Source organism: Lactuca serriola, chromosome 7 (assembly GCF_051521515.1).
Source record: "Lactuca serriola cultivar US96UC23 chromosome 7, Lser_US96UC23_V15, whole genome shotgun sequence".
Lineage (NCBI taxonomy): Eukaryota > Viridiplantae > Streptophyta > Magnoliopsida > Asterales > Asteraceae > Lactuca > Lactuca serriola.
In genome coordinates, this window is record NC_136414.1 from 35696775 (window position 1) to 35709962 (window position 13188).

The window sequence follows — 13188 nt, forward strand, 5'->3', positions numbered from 1 at the left end:
AAATCATCACTTTGAGTGTTACGAAGAAAATTCATAGTTTTTAGGAAAATTAACCTTTTATAACATTTTATTAATACAAGTGACACAAATAAATTCTAAGAACAAGTCTTAAAAACATGTACTCATAGGAATGGATGGACCAGTTTTGGACACTCTCAAGCATGTTGTTGTCCATGGTTTCAAGTACCATCATGGTTTTACTGAACCATATAGTAAAATTATTTTAATTAAAATGAGGGAATTTGTTTATTGATTTGGATGAGAACAAGACAATGTTTTACAAAGAGAATTCCATTATAGATTGTTAGGGTATACTAGTTTAAAGAAAATTGTTGTATTACAAATTCTTGGTGTTTAACTATGCAATCTAAACATAATCATGTAAATAATAAATAAAATAATTTGAAACTAAATCTTTATTGATGAGAAATAGTTTTGTAATAACAAGAGATAATTTGAGAACATACTTTGACTTTGAACAGATATCATTCACATCAAATGAAATCCATTATATATAATAAATACTAAAAAAAATCCTAATTTTACATAAAGACTAGGTAAATCTTCATCGTAATCCTTAAGGATCAAGGAGTCTACTGTTATCCTTGGAAACCTTATCTTCAATTGATCCTTATCACGTAATATCAAGATGTATGCTTGTAGCGCATGTAATACATGCGTTCCTCGCTAAGCATAGTTATAAATTTGTATTTACACCGGTCAATGATTAATATCTTTTTGGGAATAAATGGAAGAGAATTATTCAAGTATATGTGTTTCTGTGACATATTTAAATATTAAATTATATATATATATATATATATATATATATATATATATATATAGGTTTAAAATAAACATACAAAATAAAAGGTGGATTAGGGTAACTAATCTAAATAAAAGTCACATAAATCATAATTATGAACTCGTACATATAAACATCCAAATTTGACTCTATATGAAGAAGTTATGATTTTTCGAAGTTTCAGTGTAACACAGTACAATAGTGTGCGGATTGTTAGCCAAAACAATGTAAACGAAAATCGAAGATATCGTAAATACGAATCTGTCGATAAAAATATAGTCGAGAACGAAGTTCATATGAAGAAGTTATGATCAATGCATAAATTTTAACAGTGTAGACTACGGAAATATGAATTTAAAATAGAGTGAGAATTAGCTATTGGAATCCAAAGGAAAGTTGTATTACTCGAAAATACATATGCATGGAGATAAAGAACATAAAAAATGGAGCTCGTATTAAAAAGTTATGATTTTCCGAAGATTCGGAAAATACCTAGTAAACTGATGACTTGGCGGCCTAAGAGCATGCCACGTGGCAAATTTGTGAATGCTCTTTGCCGACTCGAAGCCCGCTCATCACGACTTGGCAAGCTTATAGCCACAACGTGACACATCACGAGGACATCTCTTACACTGAATAGATATGTGACAGGAGGAGAATGCAACACGTGGTGGATCTGGACTGATCCAAATCTCAAGACGTGAAACCTTCAGGGTCACAACATGGAAAGTATCATACTTCACCCTATAAATAGTCCCAAGTTTTCTTTATTTTTTAGCACATCTTCTTTGCGGTTTTCTCTCAAACTTTCTCGCAACCTCTAAGCACAACCATAAGAGTTTTAAGTATTAGTAGCAAAGCTTTTGAACATCAGAGATCCCTATTAACTAGTGTTTTGATGTCAAAGTTCTGCCCACATAATTTTTGGTTTTCACTAAACAACCAAGTGAGCGCGTAGTTCCTTTTGAGAATATGATCTTAATAAAAGTAGTTATTACTTAGAAGATCTAGAAAGTGTTAATTGTATTACTTATATTATGTGCTATCTGTATATCATAAATTATGATAATACTACATGAGCAGGAACTATATTGGTAATTAGTTATTTTATATAAGTCTCGTTTAGAAAGGATGCTTAGTTTAAAATAAGTCGGGATACTGAATATGTCTCATTCTAGGGCAAAGTGTGATATCAAAGCGGAGTGTAATAGTTATCATCTTTCTAGATAGTTAGAAATAGTGGGTTTGTATCGAACAATTGGAAGGTATGTCCGAGTTATCTCCCAGAGTAAGATAACAACACTTGATCATTCTACACAATCTTGTCAATTACGTTGCAAGTATGGGCTCATAACCTACAGACATAGATGAAATGGGATACCATATTCATCCAATACTCTTATGGATTCAGTGTCTTTATGATTTATACCAGCCAAGGAATCCCTTAGCTATATAGTCAAATAATTGTTCAAACGATTTATCAAGTTAGATGATTCTTCAAGATAATCGTTGAACTAGGAGTTTTAAGAATCGATTGGACTGTGTATGTTTGGGTACAATGTCTTATAGATATTTACTTTGGGTTCATATATCAATATTGATTAGAAATGTTCATATTATAGGAATATTAATATGGTTCATTATCATACAAATATTATCAACTTGGAAACCCTATGTATCTTACCAGGTTTTCCCAAACCTCGCCCATTCAATTTACATGCATCTCAGGTAGCGGATCTAAGGCTGGTGCAAAGTAATTAGGATGCTGGGTGAAATAAGAGATAAACCTGTAATACCGTTTCAATAATTTGTTAGTATTTGCGCTGTAACTTATGTCGGATAATAATTATGACATACTTGGTATTTTAATAATAAAAAACAATGTTTTTTATTCCAAAATGTTTTATTAAACTGAGATTTTCCGCAACAAATAAAACTCATGATTTTAAAGTGTAAAGAAAAAGTTTTAATAGATCCTAGAAAATGGGGGATGTCACAACACAAGAGTTAGGCTTTATGATTGGACAATTTTAGTTTTATTTAATTTTTTGTAATTCATTTGAATTAATATTAATAAGTCCAAGAATGGCCCTACTTTTCATGGAATTGTGTTAATTACTTTCAGGAATAAAAATCTTAAGATTTGGGTGAGAACAACACATCAGACAGAGTTTAGAAAATTGAAATGGGGTCCAGACTTTCTATAAAATGCTCGGGACGCCTCCTAAAACATAGTGGCCAAAGCAGCCAACGTGTAGCGAATAAATCAAAGTTGAAACAAGAACAAAAAAAAAACCTCTTGGGCATCTTACCCAGCGTTTAGGGCACCTCCTAGTACGCAAGACGTTTTACTACAGTCTTGATGTAGAACATTTGCTTGACAAAAAATGGAGAAAAATGGATGAGACGTCTAAGACGCCTCCTAGGACGCCTACATTTTACAACATTTTTCATTGTATTTTCGGGACGACAATTTAACGCTGAAAAGCCCCCTTGGACGTCCTACTAATATAAAAGGACGACATTGTTTAATTTTACCCTAATCAACCTTATTTGACACTCAATATAAAAGGAGATCAGATGCAACCGATATGAGGCTCCTTTCTGGCCGATTTTCACAGCCCATCTGAGATTTTGAGGCCTTCCAAAAACATATAGATCAAATCCACATTAATTCCTTATTATTGATTCGATCATTATACATTATATACGAAAATTCCATCAAGATCAAGAGCAACCATTAAAGACATGATCATTGTTGTTATGTAAAAATCTTGGTGCATTGTTAGTGGCTTTCGTATGACTTTTTCCAATGAGCACTCGAGATAGCGCACTATAAGTAATAGACAAACACTGGGTTAGAAAGCTACACCGAGGGATGAACCCCGATGTTGCTCTAAGATGCCTAAATTAGAAATCATTTTGGAGTTATATAGTAAAATTATTGGGAACTGCTTACCCTTCAGAAGGATCGAGCTTTCTTTTATAGTTAGGCTTTTGTCTTATTGTAATATTTCCATTTGGATCTTGCCTTAGTCATGAGGTTGCAAGGGTAGGACTTATTAATAAAACCTGGGATATTACTTTTAATGCTTTATACGAAAGATCTATTTTATAAGGCATATGTGGTCGTATATCATGGTGAGGTGACCCGTGTCGCTCATGGGCTGTAACGTTTATGTATATCATAGCATTTGACCAACCTATTTCTATGTGGGTCGATACTGATACCTCATTAATCCCCTCAGCCTAATTGTTACAAACGGTTGCTAAGCCGTTTTTAAGAATTGGGATTAAATATATCGCTAATTAAAAGCCTTGGAAGTGTATTAAATGCACCTAGTCTATGCGTTTTCCTACTTGATTGCCTTTGCAGCGGTTGCTTTTCCCGTTTGTTTGGCCTTATAAATTCTTGTCACATATATCAGTTTTTTTCTTTTATCTCATCCTTCTTATTCCTTTTCTCTTTATTTATCTCGATCTTCTCTTGTTAAGACGTAACTATGACTCATCTGATGATGCATGTACTTAGATCTACTGTTACTCATGAGCTTCTTGATCAGATTTCCTCAAAGTATGATCTCATCGAGGAAGATGGTGTCGTTCTTCCAAGTTCTACGATGGTTATTGATCGTCCTCCTGTGGGTAAGATTGGTTTTTAGTTTTGTCTTTATTATTTTGAGGTTGGTCTTCACGTTCCCCCTGCTCCGTTTTCTAGAAGTATTGTTGAGGCATATCATATTCAAACTTATCAGTTGAAATCTAATTCTATCTTAAAAATTGTGTGCTTTGAGTTACTGTGTCATGCTGCATTTGTTGTTCCTATTGTCCATTTGTTTCAGTATTTCTTTTTTATATGTAGTAATGGTGCATGGTATTATTTTTGCTTGAGGGGGCGTAGTTTTATCGATGGTCTTCCTAAGTCCATTAAAGGATGGAAAAAATGAATTTATCTAGTTAAATGTATCTTGCTTCCCATATCGTAATGTTTCCATCGTCATGGTACCATTGTTGACCACAAACCTAATAGGATTCCCGATTTGTCACAAGATATAGATAAGATATCTCGTTTGAATGTCATGATGAAGAAGTACCCAGAGGTTGTGCTGGGGCAAGTCGGTATGAGCATGTATTGGTTGTGCATGGGTGCAGTACCTTTGTTGTTCGTTCGAAGACCAGGTACCTATTTGCTTTTTTATTGGTTCATTGTTTATCTATGTTAATTATCTTTGGGTTTCTTGTTGCAGATTGAGCCTGGTTACCTTTTATCTTATTTGACTTTGTTGAGGGCAAGATTTCAGCGCGACCTTAGGTTTGGCGACTTTGACTTGCCTTTATATGATGATAGTATTAATGATAGTGGGAGTGAGGGTATTAACTCGAGCAATGATGAAGTAATGGAATCGCCAATTAAAGCCCATGATTCTTATGACGATGACATTGGTGAGCAAACTCCAAATGCTTTTTCTACTCCTATTTTGGTTTCTGAGGATGATGACGAGGTTGGAAACAAAGCAGTGTCTTTAATTTATCGTAAGAGAAATAGAGGTTTGATTGCTTTTGCCGCTCTTGTTGTCGTTTTGTCTGTTGGAGAATGTAGTAGTGGTGGGAAAGGTTGTAAAAAGATATTAGTCGTCTTTGGACCGAGGTTCTTTTTGGTCATTTTCAAATAGTCTAGGTGTTGCTCAGCCCTCGGCCTATATTGAGCAGTTGAAAACAAGCTGCCCTCCTCGAGATGCTAATGTTCCTCATCCTTCAGGTCCCGTTTTTATGCCTCCTTGGGAATATATGCGAGACCATTCATTTTTGCAACCGAAGGTGCCTATGTCTTTCTCTGAGAATTCCGCTCCTCCTGGTACTCGGTTAGATGTTTGGCGAGGACTAAGGAGCATACACGGGATATGTGCAGGCTTTTCACGATCAATATGTGAATCTAATTGGGAAGGTTGCTGAGTTAGAGAAAGTTTATTCGGGTGTCGGGATGGTTCTGAAGACTGATTTGGAAAGAGGTGAAGAGTGAGTTGGTGGTGTTACAGGGTGATAAGGTTGTTCTAGAGAGCAAGTTAGCACGGTGTCGGAACTTGGAGGAGGAGCTTTATTTGTAAAAGGGTACAATCGCATCTCTTGAGTTGGAAAATACTGGTTTGTTTGATAAGATTGCTATGTTTGAACAGGGTGTTCGAAATATGAAAGTTGACTTGAATGATTCTATTTTGAAGAATATCAATTTACAGGCGAGTGTGGTTAGACCGAAGGGCCGTGTTCGTCAGTTAAATGAAGATATGAAATGGGTTTTATCTAGTGGCATAGAAAAAATGGTGGATAAACTTTTTACATACTCCTTTCTTTATGAACCTAACTAGCATTTGCAAACTATTTGAGTTGATTATGGCAGGAAAAAGGGTTGTGAAATGATGAAAGTGGAGCATGGTCTAGGGTTATCTGCTGCTGACATACCACTTTACGATCCTACTCGTTTTTGGAAGATAGAGGAGGCGTTTTCCGCCATGTTTTGTGGTAACTATCTTTCCAAATTGGGTTTTCTGTTGAGTGTTATGGAGCAGTTAGGAGATCTGGTGTCCGATCGATGGTAGAGCCTCTACTAGTGGTGGAGGTGGGGTGAGGTTTAAGTGTTAATTTGATCCTTTTTCTTTTGTGGCATTATGTGTATGCTAGAATATTTTAGCTATGTGTTGATGTAGTTTACTTGACTACTTATAATCTTGTTTGGTCATTTCTTTAGCTTCTCTTTTGTAATGAATGCTACTTGTTTTTGTGATATATTACTGTTTCTACGGTAGTACTATTGTTATCTTTGTGAAGTTTTTCATGTTGGGAACTGTTATTGTTATGGAAATTTATGACTTCAGCTTAACAAACCCTCCTTCCTATTGTTCCATCTGACTGGCTAAGTCAAACTAACCACATAACTTACCCATGTTATAATCTGTTAACCACACTGTAAGTGAAAAATAAATCTAGTATGGTATTTTGCCATCATATGGGTGTAGTTGGCTTAAGAATAAGTGCACTCTCTAGTTAAGCACGTACCCTTGGTCGAAATATGATATATGACCATTATTATATGATTGTAGTCAGCTGACCGAGCTACATATTAAGAATAAGTGTATTCTTTGGCTAAGCAGGTAGCCTTAGTTGAAATATGACATTTGACCACTATATGAGCTTAGTCGGTTGACCGAGCCACACATTAAGAATAAGTGTATTCTTTGTCTAAGCATATAGCCTTGATCGAAGTATGATATTTGACCCTTATATGAGTATAGTCGGCTGACTGAGCTACACATTAAGAATAAGTGTATTCTTTAGCTAAGCAGGTATAATCGTAGTATAATAATTGACCATTATATGAGTGTAGTTGGCTAATCGAGCTACATAATAAGAATAAGTGCATTCTTTGGCTAAGCATGTAGCCTTGGTCGAAATATGATATCTGACCATTATATAAGTGTTGTTGGTTGACCAAGCTACATGTTAAGAATAAGTGTATTCTTTGGCTAAACATGTAGCCTCGCTCGAAATATAATATTTGACCATTATATGATTGTAGTCAGCTGACCGAGCTACATGTTAATAATAAGTGTATTATTTGTGATCAGTCAATTTCTCCATTCGTCTGTTTTATTTATTCGTAATGGGAAGTCATGGTTTCCATCATTCTTCCTACATACATGCTCTTTGTAGGTTAGTTTTCTTGCTTCCCATTGTTGTTCATGTTGTTGTTCCTGGTGATGTTGAATGGGTTACCTTCCTATTCTTTCTTTTTCTTCTCTGTCATCTCGATCTAGGATCTCATTACTTCTGTTCTTCCCGTTCGTTTCTTCGTAATTCCCATAGTAACAATTTGGTTGCTTTTCACTTCCTTTTTAGACCTTCGCTACGGGCCTTGGTTGTTTGAGTTTTACTGCCTTTGTATAGTTTTATTAATATTTTCATTATTGTCTTTTGATTTCGTTATGACATTCTTCTCCATCCTTTGTACGATTTTTCCTTATCTTTACTTCCAACTGTTTCTCGGCATTGTCTGACTAAGTGAATTAGGGTACTTCTTTAGTGTGCATCCCCACAACCTAACCTTACTCTTCATTGCTCTCTAGTCCCTGGGTGAAAATTGGTGTAATGTTGATTGTCCATTTAAATTTTTCACAATCACAGATGTAACGTCCCAAAATTCAAGACAAAAAAAAAACTTTTAATAAAACATTACTTTAAGCAAATTCATCATTCCAAAACATAAACAGAGTATTAATTTCCAAAATACATGTTCGTTATCAGAGTAAACATTCCCAGGCTGTCTAATCTATGGTGTGTGCCATGCAATCACCCCGAGCTCTTCCCTCCGCTACCGGAAGTACCTGAAACCAAAACTGAAAATCGTAAGCACGAAGCTTAGTGAGTTCCCCACCCTACCACATACCATACAATCACATATCATACACACTGTCGGGCAATTCTGGGGTGCCCGACCTACCCGGTATGGCCATTCTGGGGTGCCGGCCTACCCGTGTCAAGCTGTTCTGGGGTTCTGACCACCCATGTCAAGCCATTCTGGGGTGCTGACTACCCATCGGTCCTAACAACCGATCCTCGGGGACTATTTCACCCCTACTGCTATTATCACATATAACATAACATAACATATTATCAGACATATTTCACCCCCTACTGCTATTATCACATATAACATAACATAACATATTATCAGACATATCTGGGGTGTCCGACCTACCCTTCGGTCCTAATGACCGAACTTGGGGACTATTCCCCTCCTACTACCACTATCACATATAACATAACATGCCAGCATATAAACATATCATCACATACTGTCAGATGTATCTGGGGTGTCTGACTACCCTTCGGTCCTAATAACCGAACTCTACTATTATCACATACTAACGGATCTTGTCCTAAGGCTTCGCCTGGCACTGGACCTCGCCCTTGTCCTACTACTGATGAGTCATGGACCCCGTCCATGCTCCTATTGATTGTGAGATACGGGCCCAGCCTACACTTACTCTCTTCCTAACTCGGGCCTCGCCCCTGATCTGCTGATAATGAGATGTGGAACACCATCCACACTCTGCTATTGGTGAGTTACGGGACCTCGCCCACACTCACCTCCCTACCAGGCACATACAAGTATCACACAGACAACAAGTATAAACTATTACATAAACCATTCCTTGGGCACCCGCCCGCTATCATTGGACCTCGTCCTGAATATCATACTAGCATATTGTGCCTAGGGCTAACCCCCGGGTCTTCTACTCATAACTACATGGGTCGGCATTATGGTCGTAGACCCATTCACACAAAAGGGAAACTCACCTGCACTGGCTGAACTTGTTGATGAACCCACTAGCTGCTGCCCGACAACTCTCTGAACTCCTGCTCCACTCGCTCCTCGAGCTACCAATATCAATGCAACACTTAGTCTAACTGACCCCCGAAAGACAACCAAGTTAACTCTGGTCAAATTCAAAGTCCTGGTCAAAGTCAACCTTACAGGTCAACCCTACTCGCCGAGTCACCATATTGACTCGTCGAGTTCATATGTTCAGAATCCTTCCATTCGCGACTCAACTCGCTGAGTCTACCGATTTCCGAGTCCTGACCTATCCAACTCACCGAGTCTCCATTCGAGTCTCAACTCGAAGGGTTTGGGGGTTTCGCAACCTGACTCACCGAGTCCAAGACAATCTTCAACAGACGCGCCGAGTTGTTCTTCCAACTCGTCGAGTTCCTGCCCAACTTCATCTGACTCAACGAGCTGTTCATCCTACTCGTCGAATTCCTCCAAATCTTCATGCTACTCGCCGAGTCCACTCAAAGGACTCGCCGATTCCATTCAGATCTCCATACATGCAGAGGACTTTTGAGTCATGCATGGACTCCAAACTGTAGATCTACCCTTCCCAAGCCTATTCCTCATGTAAAGTTGCAAACTTTACGTGTAGAGAAGGAGATCTAGGCAAAATACACCATAAACTAGGGTTTAAGGCAAAGAGGCTCCATAATCAACTCAATGGCAGATACTTTATGCTTCCCAAGACCATAATATGCTTAGATCCGAAGTAGCAACCTCAGATCTGGCTTCTAACTCAAAAGGGGTAGCTAATCATGGTTAAAAAGCCCCCAAAACTCATAACCAAAATAGATCTAAAGGAGGGAAATGACTTAATACCTTTAATAACTCAGAAAGTTTCCCCAATCTTCAGATCCAAGGCTAATCCTTGAAGCTTCAATGATTCCCCCTTCTTCTTCTTCCTTCAAATCACTCAAAACTGGCTTGGAAGCTTGAATGGCAACAATGGAGCTTAGGGTTCGATGTTCTGGGTGAAAGAGGCAGTAAAGGAACCCTAGGGGAGAGAATGAGACGTTTAAATAGGCTCCAAGTCCCGGATTTAGGGTTTTCCTCGTACAGACCAGACTCGACGAGTCTCCTTGGCCGACTCGCCGAGTCGGTCACTTACTCCTCGACCCGGATCCCGTTCGGACTCGCCGAGTCTCCCCTTAAAATTAGGGCTTTCTTTCCTTTCTTGGCCTTCCAAACTTTGGGTGTTACAACAGATGTGTCACTCTTCGTGAGATGTCATGTTGCTCTTTTTGCTAACAATTGTAGTGTTTGTGTCAAACACTTGTTTTCATCGAAGTTGCTAATGTTGGACGTCGGGTTCTTGGTATGATCGTTTTAGTCAATGTCATTTTTCCCTTTAATTACTATTATTCTTTTATCTTCTAGAGCTCTAAGATCATTGAGGTTGTTCCTAAGATTGTTTCTATTTTGAGTTTTTTCTGACTGCCCTAATCTCCTCTTAGTTGGTATTGCACCCACTCCCAACATTATGTGGAACTTGACCACACCATTGATTGTTGACGATATGGATTTAAATTTATACATTTTTGTCCTCCTATAAATAATGCCGTGTGGTGATGACATGTTTATGACAACAAAGCATATGAGCTTGGTTTTATTTTTGTCGTTATTTTGATCAATTAGGGTTAGTGGTAGTGTGATAGTCCCTTATGACCACACATTATGGCCGACGAAGTTGATCTGGTGGTTCGACTTTTTTATGCACATACCCTTGTAGTTCTTTGTAAAAATGCTTATACATGACATTAGTAGAGCTCCTGCTGTCCACATATATGTCATTAACGTAGTTATTACCCATGAACCCTCCAATTATAATTGGTTCATCCCATTTATGATTGTTGTGGTTGTAGTGCCACTCATCAAACGTGAATATGTAGTATCCCCAGTTGTCATTTGATTCAAGTTGGTCGACTCGTCTTAACTTGAATATTTCGCTTTTTCTTGAGTTTTTCAATTTTGCTTCGGCATGTTCTAGGCTCTCCAAGTGTTTTGATATGAGGCCTTTAATCAAGACAGTTAGTTGTCCTGAGTGCATCTTTTTTTCTAATTCTCAATGTATAATAGTAAACTCGATGGTGTCTTTGATGGGTTTTAGCCATAAGAACTTTCCTATGTGCGCATGCAAAACCCTAATGCTTGGATCTAGGCTTTCTAATTAAACATGCTTTGAATCCAAGACTTCTAATGACTATTTAGGTTAAATAATAACTTTGAAACAGATCTAGAATCATACCTTTGAATTCCTTGTTGATCTTGTTGTCTTGGAGCTTCTAGAGTCACAATTGTCACTCCTCTAATGGCTTACAAACACCAAATAGCAAGGAGGATGATTTGGGAGAGAGGAGAGGGGAGGAATTCGGCCAGGGCTTCTCTACTTTTGGTGAAGTTCCGAATTCCTTATGCCATAGGGTCTATTTATACTTGTAGACTCCTTAAGGGTTACAACCTAAACCCTAATTGGATAATCTTCTCTTAAGGCTATCCAAATCCATTCCTTAGATAAGCAATGGACGATTTGAGCTATCCTTTAGCTTCTAGAATCCATCCCATCTATATCTATATGGATTTACAGTCTAAAGTTTAACTATCAAACAATTGACAGTTTATACCCTTTTATTTAATTAATCTCTTTAAGTCACCAAATTAATTCCAATTAATTCTATGACTTATATTAACCAAATAACAATATTATTATTCTTTATATTATTCTCATAATATATTAATAATATTTACTCCCTCTTAATAAATCATCCTATCAAGTTGCTATGGTGAAGGCAACCCAAAAGGACCATGCACAACCGGGTCAAGTACTTGCCTAATATAGTTGTAGCCTTAGACACTATTCCAACAGTCTCCCACTTGGATAAGTCTAGTAACTATATACACAAGTACAATTCGGTTTGCAATCGTAGCTCTCAAAGACGCTGTCAAACTCTGATCTAATCAATCTTGTCCTTTAGATAAGGGATCGTACAGTCCTCTGTTAGATAGCATGCTGACAATCCTATGGAATGGTTAGTCAAGCATTCAGGTTTCTCGATCTCTGATTTATTTGACATAGAACTTAATCGAACACATCAATTCAGTTCTGACCGGGCCCGGCACATAAGTCAAATCAAATCATCGAGTGGCTGAGATATTGCTTTTACCTTCTTAGATAAAAGTTACAGATAAACTTCGACTTATATGCATTTACTTATTCATTAACCAACTATACATAACAACGCGTTTTATAACACCGAGTTACTGATGCGTTTTCGCATTATCAATGTACAATCAATCAACAAATAACAAACCATATATCTGGGTTTTAAGACTATATGATATTATCGTCTTGCGATCACCCTTTTATATCTTATTCCATAAGGTGATTCCAGCAAGCGCGGGTTTGTTCCAATGCTCAAAACTAGTTCATAAGCACTCATGAACGTTGCAACAACCCTTTGCTATGTCTAACACCATTTAGACAATCTACACACCAATTCATGACAATATTCATTCATATCTACTTCCATCATATGAACGATTGAGAACAATTTGAACAATTCGATTATTCCTAATAAACTCAATTATTCTGGAAGTCAAAACATGCAAAGTGAAACAATAGTTAAACAATTAACATAAGACAGTAACATTACTCATAAATAAAACTCCTTTATTTAATCATCAAATGTTAATTACATTTATCTATTACACGTTTCTAATACTATCTAATCTATGCTAATATCATCCTTCAGCCCAATACTCCTAGCATGCTGCAAGTGCTTAACCCTACTCAGTCCCTTCGTAAGCGAATCTGCTGGGTTATCTTCTGATGATATCCTCTTCACTACCAGTTATCCTTCTTCTACACGATGTCTAATGAAGTGATATTTTCTGTCGATATGTCTTGATCTACCATGATCCCTCGGTTCCTTGGTCAAGGCAACCGCTCCTTCGTTATCACAGAAAATCTCCATGGGCTCCTTTATGGCGGGTACAA